The sequence below is a fragment of the Mytilus galloprovincialis genome, chromosome 3, assembly GCF_965363235.1.
Source record: "Mytilus galloprovincialis chromosome 3, xbMytGall1.hap1.1, whole genome shotgun sequence".
Taxonomy (NCBI): Eukaryota; Metazoa; Mollusca; class Bivalvia; order Mytilida; family Mytilidae; genus Mytilus; species Mytilus galloprovincialis.
In genome coordinates this window covers 64,895,572-64,908,789 of record NC_134840.1, presented here as the reverse complement: position 1 = coordinate 64,908,789, position 13,218 = coordinate 64,895,572, and the positions used below count along the sequence as shown (strand labels likewise).

At 33.6% G+C, this 13,218-nt stretch overlaps 2 long non-coding RNA genes across 2 annotated transcripts in view; one reads left to right on the top strand and one right to left on the bottom strand.

The window, feature by feature from the left end:
* Positions 1 to 13,218, top strand: part of LOC143068653 (uncharacterized) — a 511,029-nt gene that overhangs the window by 417,313 nt on the left and 80,498 nt on the right. The window lies entirely within an intron of this gene.
* LOC143066524 (uncharacterized) lies at positions 5,379 to 9,553 on the bottom strand. The gene is made up of 3 exons (XR_012975645.1): positions 9,443 to 9,553; positions 8,675 to 8,791; positions 5,379 to 5,620 (listed from the first exon to the last, which is right to left on the bottom strand). It is a non-coding gene; the product is annotated as an uncharacterized LOC143066524 (long non-coding RNA).

Here is a 13,218-nt window from a genome sequence, read left to right as displayed (position 1 = left end):
TTTTATATTCACAAATTTGAATGAAATTATGAACATTACCACATTCATATTAACAAGTCCGCATTTAAGTCACGCGTTTTTACACGCTTTTTGACATATCATGTCATGTCATGACATGATTTCCTATTGTCAGAGGTTGACATGTATGTTTGCTACTCTGTTTAAAAATAACAAGCTTTTTAAAAGACTGTTATGAATTGATAGTATATAAATAAAGAAAAAATAAAAGCAGAAAAAAATGGAGGGTCCGTGTGCTTGTTTTCGAGATATAAGCCATAGAAAATTTGGCGGGAAATAATTCTCTCTAGATTTTTCATACATTTAACATTGACACCTTTTTTGGTTCAAAAACTATGAAAAAATAACAACGATTTTATAAGATTTTGAAATATGGCTTTTTGAACTTTATGTAACAAAATTATGAATAGAAAAGTAGGGGTTAATGGGCAAAATTTTTAATGGCAATACAAGGATAAAACCAGAGGATTCCGAAAATCTGGCAAAAATTCATAAAGAAGAGGAGCAAACATTCTAAAACTGCAAAATTAAAACAACATCGAACATCGGAAAAATTCATCATCTGTAAATTCATTGCTACGAAAGTATATAAAGGAAATATAAATTTGTTGCAAATTTTGATGCTTTTTCAGATAAGCCTAACATTGTTTTACTTCACTGGATTCCTTAGACAGTGAGAAATGATATATCTTTTTTTTCTTCAAGTTTTTGGCCTTAGTTAAAAGTCCAATCTTCAAAATATATTAGGTAATCAAGTCTTTTTCTATATATTTTACATAACTTTATGTATTTCAAATATATCTATATCATGTAACATATGTCCTTCTTTCCCTTTTCCCTATGAAAATTTTGATGTCTTTTTGATTGCAAAATTTGATGGGTCATTACTGGTCCTTTATCTTGAACTAGCAGAGTGAATATGACTAGACATATTCAAATATAACTTATTTAAGCCCATTTATTTAAATTTTCTCAATCATTTTTTACCTGTTGTTTGTCTGCTAGTTAAATTCTTTTTCACTACATCACTATATAGCGCTTCATTTTCTTTCTTTTCCTTGATAGATTGTTTGCTTGTTCTGGCTTTCTCAATAGCTTTCACTGTAAAACAAAAGTTCTAAATTACCAGTAAGGCCTGAATCTTGAACAATACTCATAATAATATGATAGATTAACTATAGTATAACAATAAACACTCTTAAAATAAACAACCTGATGTTTGTTATACTTATGACATATGTTGAATTGTTCATGTTTGTTATACTTATGACATATGTTGAATTGTTCATGTTTGTTGTTATACTTGTGACATATGTGGAATTGTTCATGTTCGTTATAACTATGACATTTGTTGAATTGTATATGTTTGTTATACTAGTGACATTTGTTGAATTGTTCATGTTTGTTATACTTATGTTCATTATCAGGTTGTTATACTTATAACTTATGTTCATTATCAGGTTGTTATACTTATAACTTATGTTCATTATCAGGTTGTTATACTTATAACTTATGTTCATATTTTCAAGGTTACCTATTTTTCAGCTTCATAATAGACAAAAACTACCTTGACAAATTTTTTTTTACCTGAAGCAGGACAGGGATGAGCGTAGGTAGAGCATAAACGTATTCAACACAAAAAGTACACAGAAAAGAGCTATGTTATAGTGGGACAGTAGTAGGAACTCACACAAAAAAAATAGCTGAAAAATTTAAATTAAGCCTCAGTCCCACTAGACCACGATCTCACCACACTCACCACGATCTAAATTAAATTCAGATCGTGGTACGGTCGCGGTATGAGCGGCATGAAAATGTAAATTTTTGTTGCTTTCACGATGCTACTACGTCCTCATTACGCTTCTTCAACGATCCCGCTACGATTATAACACGTTCTCACCGCGCTTATTCTGCGACCATACTACGCTTATCAAGATCTTTCTACGCTCATCACATTCTCACTACGACCATACCACAAGTTATCCAATTGCAACACGATCTTACCACACTTCTACTGCGATTATAGCACGTTCTTACCACGATGTGGTATGAGTGCCAATGAGACAACTCTCAATCCAAGTAACAATTTTTAAAAGTAACAATTATAGGCCAAGATACGACCTTCAACACGGAGCCTTGGATTACACCGAAAACAGCAAGATATAAAAGGCCCCAAAAATTGCTAGTGTAAAACTGTTCAAACGGGAAAACCAACGGTCTAATCAATATGAAAACAAGAAGCATGGTTGAACCATTAGAGAAAATGGACAAGAAGTCCCAATTACATACAGACAAACAAACCCTGGAGAAAATTAATATATTTTATTGGAAAATGACAATGAGAATAATGGTCGTAGTATGAACGTAGTCAGGTCGTGAGAAGAGCGTGATGAGGACGGCAAGGGCGTGCTAGAATCGTACTATGGTCGTGAACAGTGTGGTATAGTCGTAGAGGAAGCGTAGTTTGGTCACGGTGAGAACGTGATGATCGTAGTAAAGTCGTAATAACGTCGCAATGAGATCGTAGCGCAGTTTCTCCGAATAGAATCACGCTTTCGCTATGCTCTCACTACAATGGTACAGCGACCTTTGCGATCTTACTACGATCTTAGTGCGCTCTCACTACGCTTCTACTACGACCTTATTTGGCCACGACTGCACCACGATTATTTTGAACATGTTCAAAGTTGGCCACGCTCATCACGATCTTGAAGACCTCACCACGACCGTGATACGACCCTACTGCGATCTAGTGCGAGCATGGCCTAGTAGGACTGGGGTATTAGCAGTTTCAGAAAGATCATAATTATACTTACATTCAGGTATTGTCTGGATACTATAAAAATGCTTATTTTTGCCCTTTTTTGGCACTTTATACATTAACTGTTGGAACCAAAACCCCCCAAATAAATCCCAGCCTTCCTTTTATGATTTCAAACCTCGTGTTAAAATTTCATATATTTCTATTTACTAATACTAAAGTTATTATCCAGAAACCAATGGTCTTATAGCTAAATTATAAGCTGACACCAATGCTAACAACAATTTGGACCATAACTTCCAAAATCAATCCAAAAATGTTTTGAACCATATATAAACTAAAGGCTCTCAAGAGCCTGTGTCGCTCACCTGATTCTATACTTGGGATTTTGAAAAAAATATTAAAAACTGTGAAAAAATTGTAACAGATACTTAAAATGATGTTTTAGGCCAAATTTGATTAAATATTGTTATGTTTGATCAGTAGTTCTCTTAAAGAAGACATTTGTATGTATTTCCCATAGGATCCCATATTAAACTAAGTCCCCCGTTGGTGGCCATCTTGAATAATGGAACGGCTACAAAGTAACAACACTTTGTTTAGTACCTCATAAGGAACATTCATGATACATTTGGTTTCATTCCATTCAGTGGTTCTTCAAAAGAAGACATTTGTATGGATTTCCCATAGGGTCCTATGTTAACCCTTTCACCGATTGCTGCCCAGACAGAAGCTACTCTGAGACGATGGCGTCCCTTGCTACTATTATTCAAGTTGGAAATATTCATAATAAATGTCAATAAAAACTTGTTTATAGTTATTTGTGTATTTATTTTATTCACTAAGACCATGTTCACAGTTTTGTTCATGTTTTGACAATTTTTTCTTCATAAAATATCAAAATTTTCAAATTTTCGTCATTATCAAGGTGAAATTCTCAAAATTCGACTCTTTCACCCCAAATCGTAATTTTTAACCCAAAACGGCAAAATTTTGAAAAATTTTATGAGGCTGTACAAATTCCTCACACTGATCGATGTCCATTCCAACTGTTTTGTACATAAAACGACTTTTTATGTCAAAAAAGTATACTAGTTTGGCTTCAATTCTTCCATATTCTTTCAAAAAAAATGTTCCCTCATTTCAAATTCTCGTAAATTCCGTAAATTTTCTCTGATTTTGACACGGTTTTCAACAAACGGAACCGCCATGATTACACTTTCATCCGGGTTATCCATCAAAGAAAGATAACCCACGTTTGCACTGTTTGAGCGGGAAACATAAAAGAGGTATTCCGATCCCGGTAAAACGGGACTCATCGTCAGCTGTCTGAAGCGTGAATCCCGGTAAACCGGGACTCGTCGGCGAAAGGGTTAAACTAGGTCCCGCCCCCGGGTGGCCATCTTGGATAATGGATCGGCTACAAAGTAAGAACACTTGGTCAGCACCTCATAAGGAACATTCATGCCATGTTTGATTTCATTCCATTCCTTGCTTCTCTAAGAAGACATTTGTATGTATTTCCCATAGGGTCCTATGTTAAACTAAGTCCCTGCTGGCCGCCATCTTATATAATGGATAGGCTACAAAGTAAGAACACTTGGTCAGCACCTCATAAGGAACATCCATGCTATGTTTGGTTTCATTCCATTTAGTGGTTCTCTAAAAGAAGACATTTGTATGTATTTCCCATAGGTAATATGTTAAACTAAGTCAGCCTTCTTAGATGATGGATCAGCTACAAAGTAACAACACTTAGTAAGCATCTATATATCTCATAAGGAACATTCATGCTATGTTTGGTTTCATTCCATTCAGTGGTTCTTCAAAAGAAGACACTTGTATGGATTTCCCATAGGGAACTATGTTAAACTAAGTCCCCTGCTAGTGGCCATCTTGGATGATGGACCAGCTACAAAGTATCAACACTGGGTCAGCATCTGATAAAAAACATTCATGCCATGTTTGGTTTTCTTTCCGTTCAGTGGTTCTCTAAAAGAAGACAATTGTATGTATTTCCCATAGGGTCCTATGTTAAACTTAATTCCCCCCAGGCAGCCATCTTGGATGATGGATCCGTTACAAAGTAGTAACACTTGGTCAATACCTAATAAGGATCATTCATGCTATGTTTGGTTCCATTTCATTCAGTGGTTCTCTAGAAGATGTTCAAAATGTCGACAATGACGAACGCCAAGTGATGAGAAAAGCTCACTTGGCCCTTTGAGCCAGGTGAGCTAAAAACAAAATTCCTAAACTTTGAATGAGAAAGTTAGAACATAATATAATATTGTTTTCCCATATTATCAACGGAGATTTTTTATTTATTGATCAAGTCATGCGAGTAAAAAAACTGGTATCAAGATAGTGCAAGAAAACGATAACACTGGATTAATTTGGTGTTTATGTTAATTGCACTTTTCTGATCATGTCTTTTAAAAGTTACAGATAATTTAAATTTAACTTAATCACTCAGGAATTAAAAAAAAACAATTCAGCCTTTAATTTTGAATGAACTCAGACAGAACTTCAATTTACCTGGCTTTTGATGTTGAACAACAGGAGACTCTACCTCGGCTGCTGGTCCTTTACCAAATTTGTTTTCAGCACTGACACTACATACATAATGTTTGTCCAGCTTCAGATTCTTAATGGTATAGGAGGTGACAAATGATCTGCCTCGTCCAATCTTTTTCCAGTCATCAGAATCAACCATTTTCAGGGAAATATTGTACCCAGTAACCTTTGAATCGCCAATTGCCTTTGGCCTTGTCCATTCCAAAGTCAACTTGTCATTGGTCCTTGTCTTCACCTTCAAATTTGCAGGTGCTTGTGGTACCTCTGTTGTAAATGGAGATTAAATATTTAGTTGATTTCTTATCTTAAATTCAAACACATAAGTATGAAGCAGGGGAACTAGAGTCTCTAACAAGGTGGGCTTTCTCACCTGCATCTTCAACAATAGCAATTTTTGTTTAAAATTAGAGGCTAGCTCTCATGAGCCTGTGTTGCTTAAAATCTTCTGTGGTTTTGGAAATCATGTAAAATAAGGTTTAAATCTTAATAAATAGTATAAGATACCCTAATAACTAAATTAAAAAAGGTTATCCCACTAGTATCTCGACTTAGACAATACTTACTGAAGACCCCTTATCATTATTTAACAATTTTCCCTTACACCTCAATAATAAATCCCTATGTACTTTTGTACTTTATTCGAATAGATTGCCATGTTAGTTGGATGGCATTGTGGCTTAGTTTTATTCTAATTGGCCCTGTAGATTAACTAGAGAATATTTTGGTAAAAGAAAAAATTGCGAAATTCACTTTATAAAGCAATACAATTTAAGGGGTCAATTGAATATCTTTGTCATATCAACATATTTTTAGATCTTATATACATTATCTTTGTCTATAATAAGACATTAGATAATAACCAAAAAACTGCTTAATTTCCTTAAAATTACAAATTCAGGGGCAGTTATATCCAACAAAATAAACTCATCATAGATACCAGGACTAAATTTTGTATATACCCCAGACACACGTTTCGTCTACAAAAGACTCATCAGTGACGCTCTAATCCAAACAAGAGGCTCTCAAGAGCCTGCATCTCTCACCTTAAATTTTTTGCTTAAATCTTCCATCAATGATTATTTTGGGTTTTCAATTTATATAAATGGTTCTTCGATTCTGTCATATCTTCTTCAAAAGCAAAAACAAGAGTGGACACACTGAAATGTCTCGTTTGTCTCGTGTTCATAATATAATTTATGATGAAAGTATAAAAAAACATTGTATACCCCAAGCATTACATTATTGCTGTTAACAGTTTATCTACATCTATAATAATATTCAAGATAATAACCAAAAACAGCAAAATTTCCTTAAAATTACCAATTCAGGGGCGGCAACCCAACAACGGGTTGTCCGATTCATCTAAAAATTTCAGGGCAGATATATCTTGACCTGATAAACAATTTTACCCCATGTCAGATTTGCTCTAAATGCTTTGGTTTTTGAGTTATAAGCTAAAAACTGCATTTTACACCCTATGTTCTATTTTTAGCCATGGTGGCCATCTTGGTTGGTAAGCCGGGTCACCAGACACAATTTTTAAACTATATACCCTAATAATAATTTTGGCCATGTTTGGTTAAATTTGGCCCAGTAGTTTCAGAGAAGATTTTTGTAAAAGATAACTAAGATTTACGGAAAATGGTTAAAAATTGACTATAAAGGGCCATAACTCCTAAAGGGGTCAACTGACCATTTCGGTCATGTTGACTTATTTATGAATCTTACTTTGCTGAACATTTTTGCTGTTTACAGTTTATCTCTATCTATAATAATATTCATGATAATAACCAAAAACAGCAAAATTTCCTTAAAATAACCAATTCAAAGGCAGCAACCTAACAATCAGTTGTCTGATTCATCTGAAAATTTCAGGGGAGATATATCTTGACCTGATAAACAATTTTACCCCATGTCAGATTTGCTCTAAATGCTTTGGTTTTTGAGTTATAAGCTAAAAACTGCATTTTACCCCCTATGTTCTATTTTTAGCCATGGTGGCCATCTTGGTTGGTAAGCCGGGTCACCAGACACAATTTTTAAACTAGATACCCTAATAATAATTTTGGCCATGTTTGGTTAAATTTGGCCTAGTAGTTTCAGAGGAGAAGATTTTTGTAAAAGATAACTAAGATTTACGGAAAATGGTTAAAAATTGACTATAAAGGGCCATAACTCCTAAAGGGGTCAACTGACCATTTCGGTCATGTTGACTTATTTGTGAATCTTACTTTGCTGAACATTTTTGCTGTTTACAGTTTATCTCTATCTATAATAATATTCATGATAATAACCAAAAACAGCAAAATTTCCTTAAAATAACCAATTCAAAGGCAGCAACCTAACAATCAGTTGTCTGATTCATCTGAAAATTTCAGGGCAGATAGATCTTGACCTGATAAACCATTTAACCTCATGTCAGATTTGCTCTAAATGCTATGGTTTTTGAGTTATAAGCCAAAAACTGATCTAACCCCTATGTTCTATTTTTAGCCATGGTGGCCATCTTGGTTGGTTGGCCGGGTCAACCGACACAATTTTTAAACAAGTTACCCCAATGATGATTGTTGCCAAGTTTGGTTCAATTTGACCCAGTAGTTTCACAGAAGATTTTTGTAAAAGATAACCAAGATCTACGGAAAATGGTTAAAAATTTACTATAAAGGGCCATAACTCCTAAAGGGGTCAAATGACAATTTCGATCATGTTGACTTATTTGTAAATCTTACTTTGCTGAACATTTTTGCTGTTTACATTGTATCTCTATCTATAATAATATTCATGATAATAACCAAAAACAGCAAAATTTCCTTAAAATTACCAATTCAGGGGCAGCAACCTAACAACGAGTTGTCCGATTCATCGGAAAATTTCAGGGCAGATAGATCTTGACCTGATAAACAATTTTACACCCTGTCAGATTTGCTCTAAATGCTTTCAATTGGTTTTTGAGTTATAAGCTAAAAACTGCATTTAACCCCTATGTTCTATTTTTAGCCATGGCGGCCATGTTTTTTGAAGTTATATTCATTTGAAAATTTTCGAAATTAAAATCCCATAGGGTTCTATAGTAAACCCCTCCCTTCTTTCGGTCTCCCAAAATACCTTAATAGACCCTAATGCACAAATTTGCTTTCTATCTTTCTATACATAAAATAATATAGAGTAAAAAAAAGGAAAGATTTGAAAGCCACCATTGGTTGCAATTGACTGTTGAAACAATGTGACCATTAGTGCAGGTTTGACTGTATAGCTACATTCATCCCAAGCAGAATTTTCTAATCCTTTAAAAACACATTTTACTCAAATAGTTGTTACCTGCTATTGGTCGACTTGTTAAATTCCTTTTAAATTTATCACAATATAATACTTTATTTCCTCCTTTCTTATTCTTGAATGATGGTTGGCTAGGGCTGGCTTTCCCAATAGATTTCACTGTAAAACAAGAGTTTGTTGACACACAAATGTCTTCACTGATACAACTATTTTCAAAATAATAGGCAAAAATGCAAAAAGCTGATAATAAAAAAGTTATTTAGGACAATAACTTCAATAAAGGGCCAACTGACAATTTTGGGAATGTTCACTTATTTGTTTTAGATCTTGACTTTTTGATCATTTTGCCTATTAACATTTGCTTTCTACATGTATATATTTCTATGATTCTTAAAAAAAAAAATAAGACAAAAGGAATAAAAAAGATATATTTTCTTTTAAGATCAATAACTTCAGTTTATTTAGAAGCGACTTATTGAAAATAACAATAACTAAACGGTACCAATTTGACTGAGAATGTTTTTCTACTGCTTATAAAAAATGAGAAAATTGTCCAACAGTAATGTGAGTTAATCAAGTCTTTTTTCTATATATTTTACATAACTTTATAATTTTCAAACATATCTATATCATGTAACATATGTCCTTTTTTCACTCTTCCCTATGAAAATTTTGATGTCTTTTTGATTGCACAATTTGATGGGTCATTACTGGTCCTTTATCTTGAACTAGCAGAGTGAATATGACTAGGCATATTCAAATATAACTTATTTAAGCCCATTTACTTAAATTTTCTCAATCATTTTTTACCTGTTGTTGGTCTGCTAGTTAAATTCTTTTTGACTACATCACTATATAGCGCTTTATTTTCTTTCTTATCTTTGATAGATTGTTTGCTTGATCTGGCTTTCTCAATAGCTTTCACTGTAAAAAAAAAGTTCTAAATTACCAGTATGGCCTGAATTTTGAACAATAATCATGATAATATGATAGATTAACTATAGTATAATGATAAATACCCTTAAAATCAACAACCTGATGTTTGTTATACTTATGACATATGTTGAATTGTTCAAGTTTGTTATACTTATGACATATGTGGAATTGTTCATGTTTGTTATACTTGTGACATATGTTGAATTGTTCATGTTTGTTATACTTATGTTTGGTACACATAAAAGACTATGTTATAGTGGGACAGTAGTAGGAACTCACACAAAAAAATGGCTGAAAAATTTAAATAAGCAGTTTCAGAAAGATCATATTTATACTTACACCAATGCTAACAACAACATGGACAAGAGTTTGGACCATAACTTCCAAAATCAATCCAAAAATGTTTTGAACCATATATAAACTAGAGAATCTCAAGAGCCTGTGTGGCTCACCTGATTCTATACTTGGAATTTTGAAATAATATTAACAAGTGAAACTGCGAGCTACTGCTCACTGATGATACCCCCGCCTCAAGTGGATAATACTAATAGTGTAAAAATATGCAAGTGTTCGGTAAACAGGAAGTTGTCGAGTGATGAATCTGAAAACGCATCACACGGTATAGCTGACTTATAAAAATCCTGAAACCAAATTTCAGAAATCCTTGTATTGTAGTTCCTGAGAAAAATGTGACGAAAATTTTTAACTTGGTTATCATGTGTAAAATCATACAAGTGTTCGGTTAACAGGAAGTTGTTGAGTGATGAATCTGAAAACGCATCACACGGTATAGCTGACTTATATAAATCCTGAAACCAAATTTCAGAAATCCTTGTATTGTAGTTCCTGAGAAAAATGTGACGAAAATTTTAAACTTGGCTATCATATGTAAAATCAGACAAGTGTTTGGTAAACACGAAGTTGTCAAGTGATGAATCTGAAAACGCATCACACGGTATGGCTGACATATATAAATGTTGATACCAAATTACAGAAAGGGTGGATGTGTAGTTCCTGAGAAAAATGTGACGAAAGTTTCATGGGATGGACTGACTGACGGACGGACTGATGGACGGACTGATAGACAGAGGTAAAACAGTATAACCCCCCTTTTTTAAAGCGGGGGTATAAAAATGTAAATTAAAAATTGTAACAGATACTTATAATGATGTTTTAGGCCAAATTTGATTTAATATTGTTATGTTTGATCATTAGTTCTCTTAAGGAAGACATTTGTATGTAATTCCCATATAGGATCCCATGTTAAAATAAGTCCCCAAATGGCGGCAATCTTGAATAATGGAACAGCTACAAAATAACAACACATTGTTTAGTACCTCATAAGGAACATTCATGATAAATTTTGTTTCATTCCATTCAGTGGTTCTTCAAAAGAAGACATTTGTATGTATTTCCAATAGGGATCTATATTAAACTAGGTCCCACAAAGAAGACATTTGTATGTAATTCCCATAGGATCCCATGTTAAAATAAGTCCCCCAATGGCGGCAATCTTGAATAATGGACCGGCTACAAAATAACAACACATTGTTTAGTACCTCATAAGGAACATTCATGATAAATTTTGTTTCATTACATTCAGTGGTTCTTCAAAAGAAGACATTTGTATGTATTTCCCATAGGGATCTATATTAAACTAGGTCCCTGCTTGTGGCCATCTTATAAAATGGATCGGTTTCAAAGTAAGAACCAGGCCTCGACAATAACGCTTGTCCGATTGTGCGGTACCAGAGAGAAAAAAGGTCGGACAAGTAAAAGCTGGATCAAGCTTGTCCGTCGGGACAAGTACAATTATTCTGCAGAAAATAAATTTAATCCAACTTTGATGAACAAAGTAATTTATTATAAACAAAAACAAGAAAACAAATATTAATTTGACATGTTTCTGTATTCTGCTTATTCAAATGCAAAACCTTTTTCTTCAACATGTTTACTTGCAATCGATAATTTTTAACTGGTTCTTTGTCAGGTACTTTTTAACAGGTAAAAGGTATACTATTCTCAGAAAACAGTCTTACTGATCGGAATCAATGATGCGCTTTGTAGATAAGGTAACTTTACAGGACAGTTTGTCCCCTCGAAAGATTCAGCTCCAATTGTTTAAGAGACAGTTTGGCACCGTAGGAGACATATTTAGTAGACATGATTGATAGACAGTTTGACAAGGCAGGAGACATTTCGGGACCAAGACAAATCAGTACCTCATTTTTCTACCTTATTCTGTTCCTTATAATAAATACCATACCACTAATTTTTTCACAAAAATATTTTTTTTATTTACCATTAAATTCACAAAATCATATTTGATCATAAGTAGAAAAAAACATTACTTGCAATATGGTGACCTATAGTTGTTAATTTCTGTGTCATTTGGTCTTTTGTAGAGAGTTGTCTCATTGGCAATTAGACCTAATAATGGCTTATCTTCTTTTTATTGATTGCATTTGAATAAACTTTTTTTTAACTTAAAAAAACACCAAACAGAATACAAATCCAATGAGTGTTCAGGCCTATCAGATAGTGACTCATGATTAGAGTCTGATGAGACTAGCATTGATGGAAACTAGAACCTTATTCCTGTAATATGACTAGCTTCGCAGTTGTACTTGACTCATATTTTTGAAAAGTATTTAAAAAAAAATACATCAAATTCTGTTATATTGTTTAAATTCGTTTTGTTCCTTTAATCAACTAAAAATGTAAAAAAGGTTATTTTTAATAGAAATTTTTTGGACAAGTAACAATTTCATTCGGGCAAGTAAATTTTGGTATGTGCTTGTCCTACAGGACAAGTTGAAATTTTTTTTATTGTAGAGGCCTGAGAACACTTGGTCAACACCTCATAAGGAACATTCATGCTATGTTTGGTTTCATTCCATTTAGTGGTTTTCTAAAAGAAGACATTTGTAAGTATTTCCCATAGGGTACTAAGTTTAACTAAGTCCTCTGCTGGCAGCCATCTAATAGATGATGGATCTGCTACAAAGTAACAACACTTAGTAAGCATCTCATAAGGAACATTCATGCTGTTTGGTTTCATTCCTATCAGTGGTTCACTAAAAGAAGACATTTGTATGTATTTCCCATATATATATATATATAGGGTCTTATGTTACACTAAGTCCCCTGTTGGTGGCCATCTTGGATGATGGATTGGTTACAAAGTAACAACACTTGGTAGGCATCTCATAAAGAACATTCATGCTATGTTTGGTTTCTTTCCATTCAGTGGTTCTCTAAAAGAAGACATTTGTATGTATTTTCCATAGGGTCCTATGTTAAACTTAGTCCCCTGCTGGCAGCCATCTTGGATAATGGATCAGCTACAAAGTAACAACACTTGGTCAACACCTCATAAGGATCATTCATGCTATGTTTGGTTCCATTTCATTCAGTGGTTCCCTAGAAGATGTTCAAAATGTGAAAAGTTACGCCGACAATGACGAACGCCAAGTGATGAGAAAAGCTCACTTGGCCCTTTAAGCCAGGTGAGCTAAAAACAAAATTCCTAAACTTTGAATGAGAAAGTTAGAACATAATATAATATTTTTTCCCCATATTTTCAATGGAGATTTTTTTTATTGATCAAGTCATGTGAGTAATAACTGGTATCAAAATAGTGTAAGAAA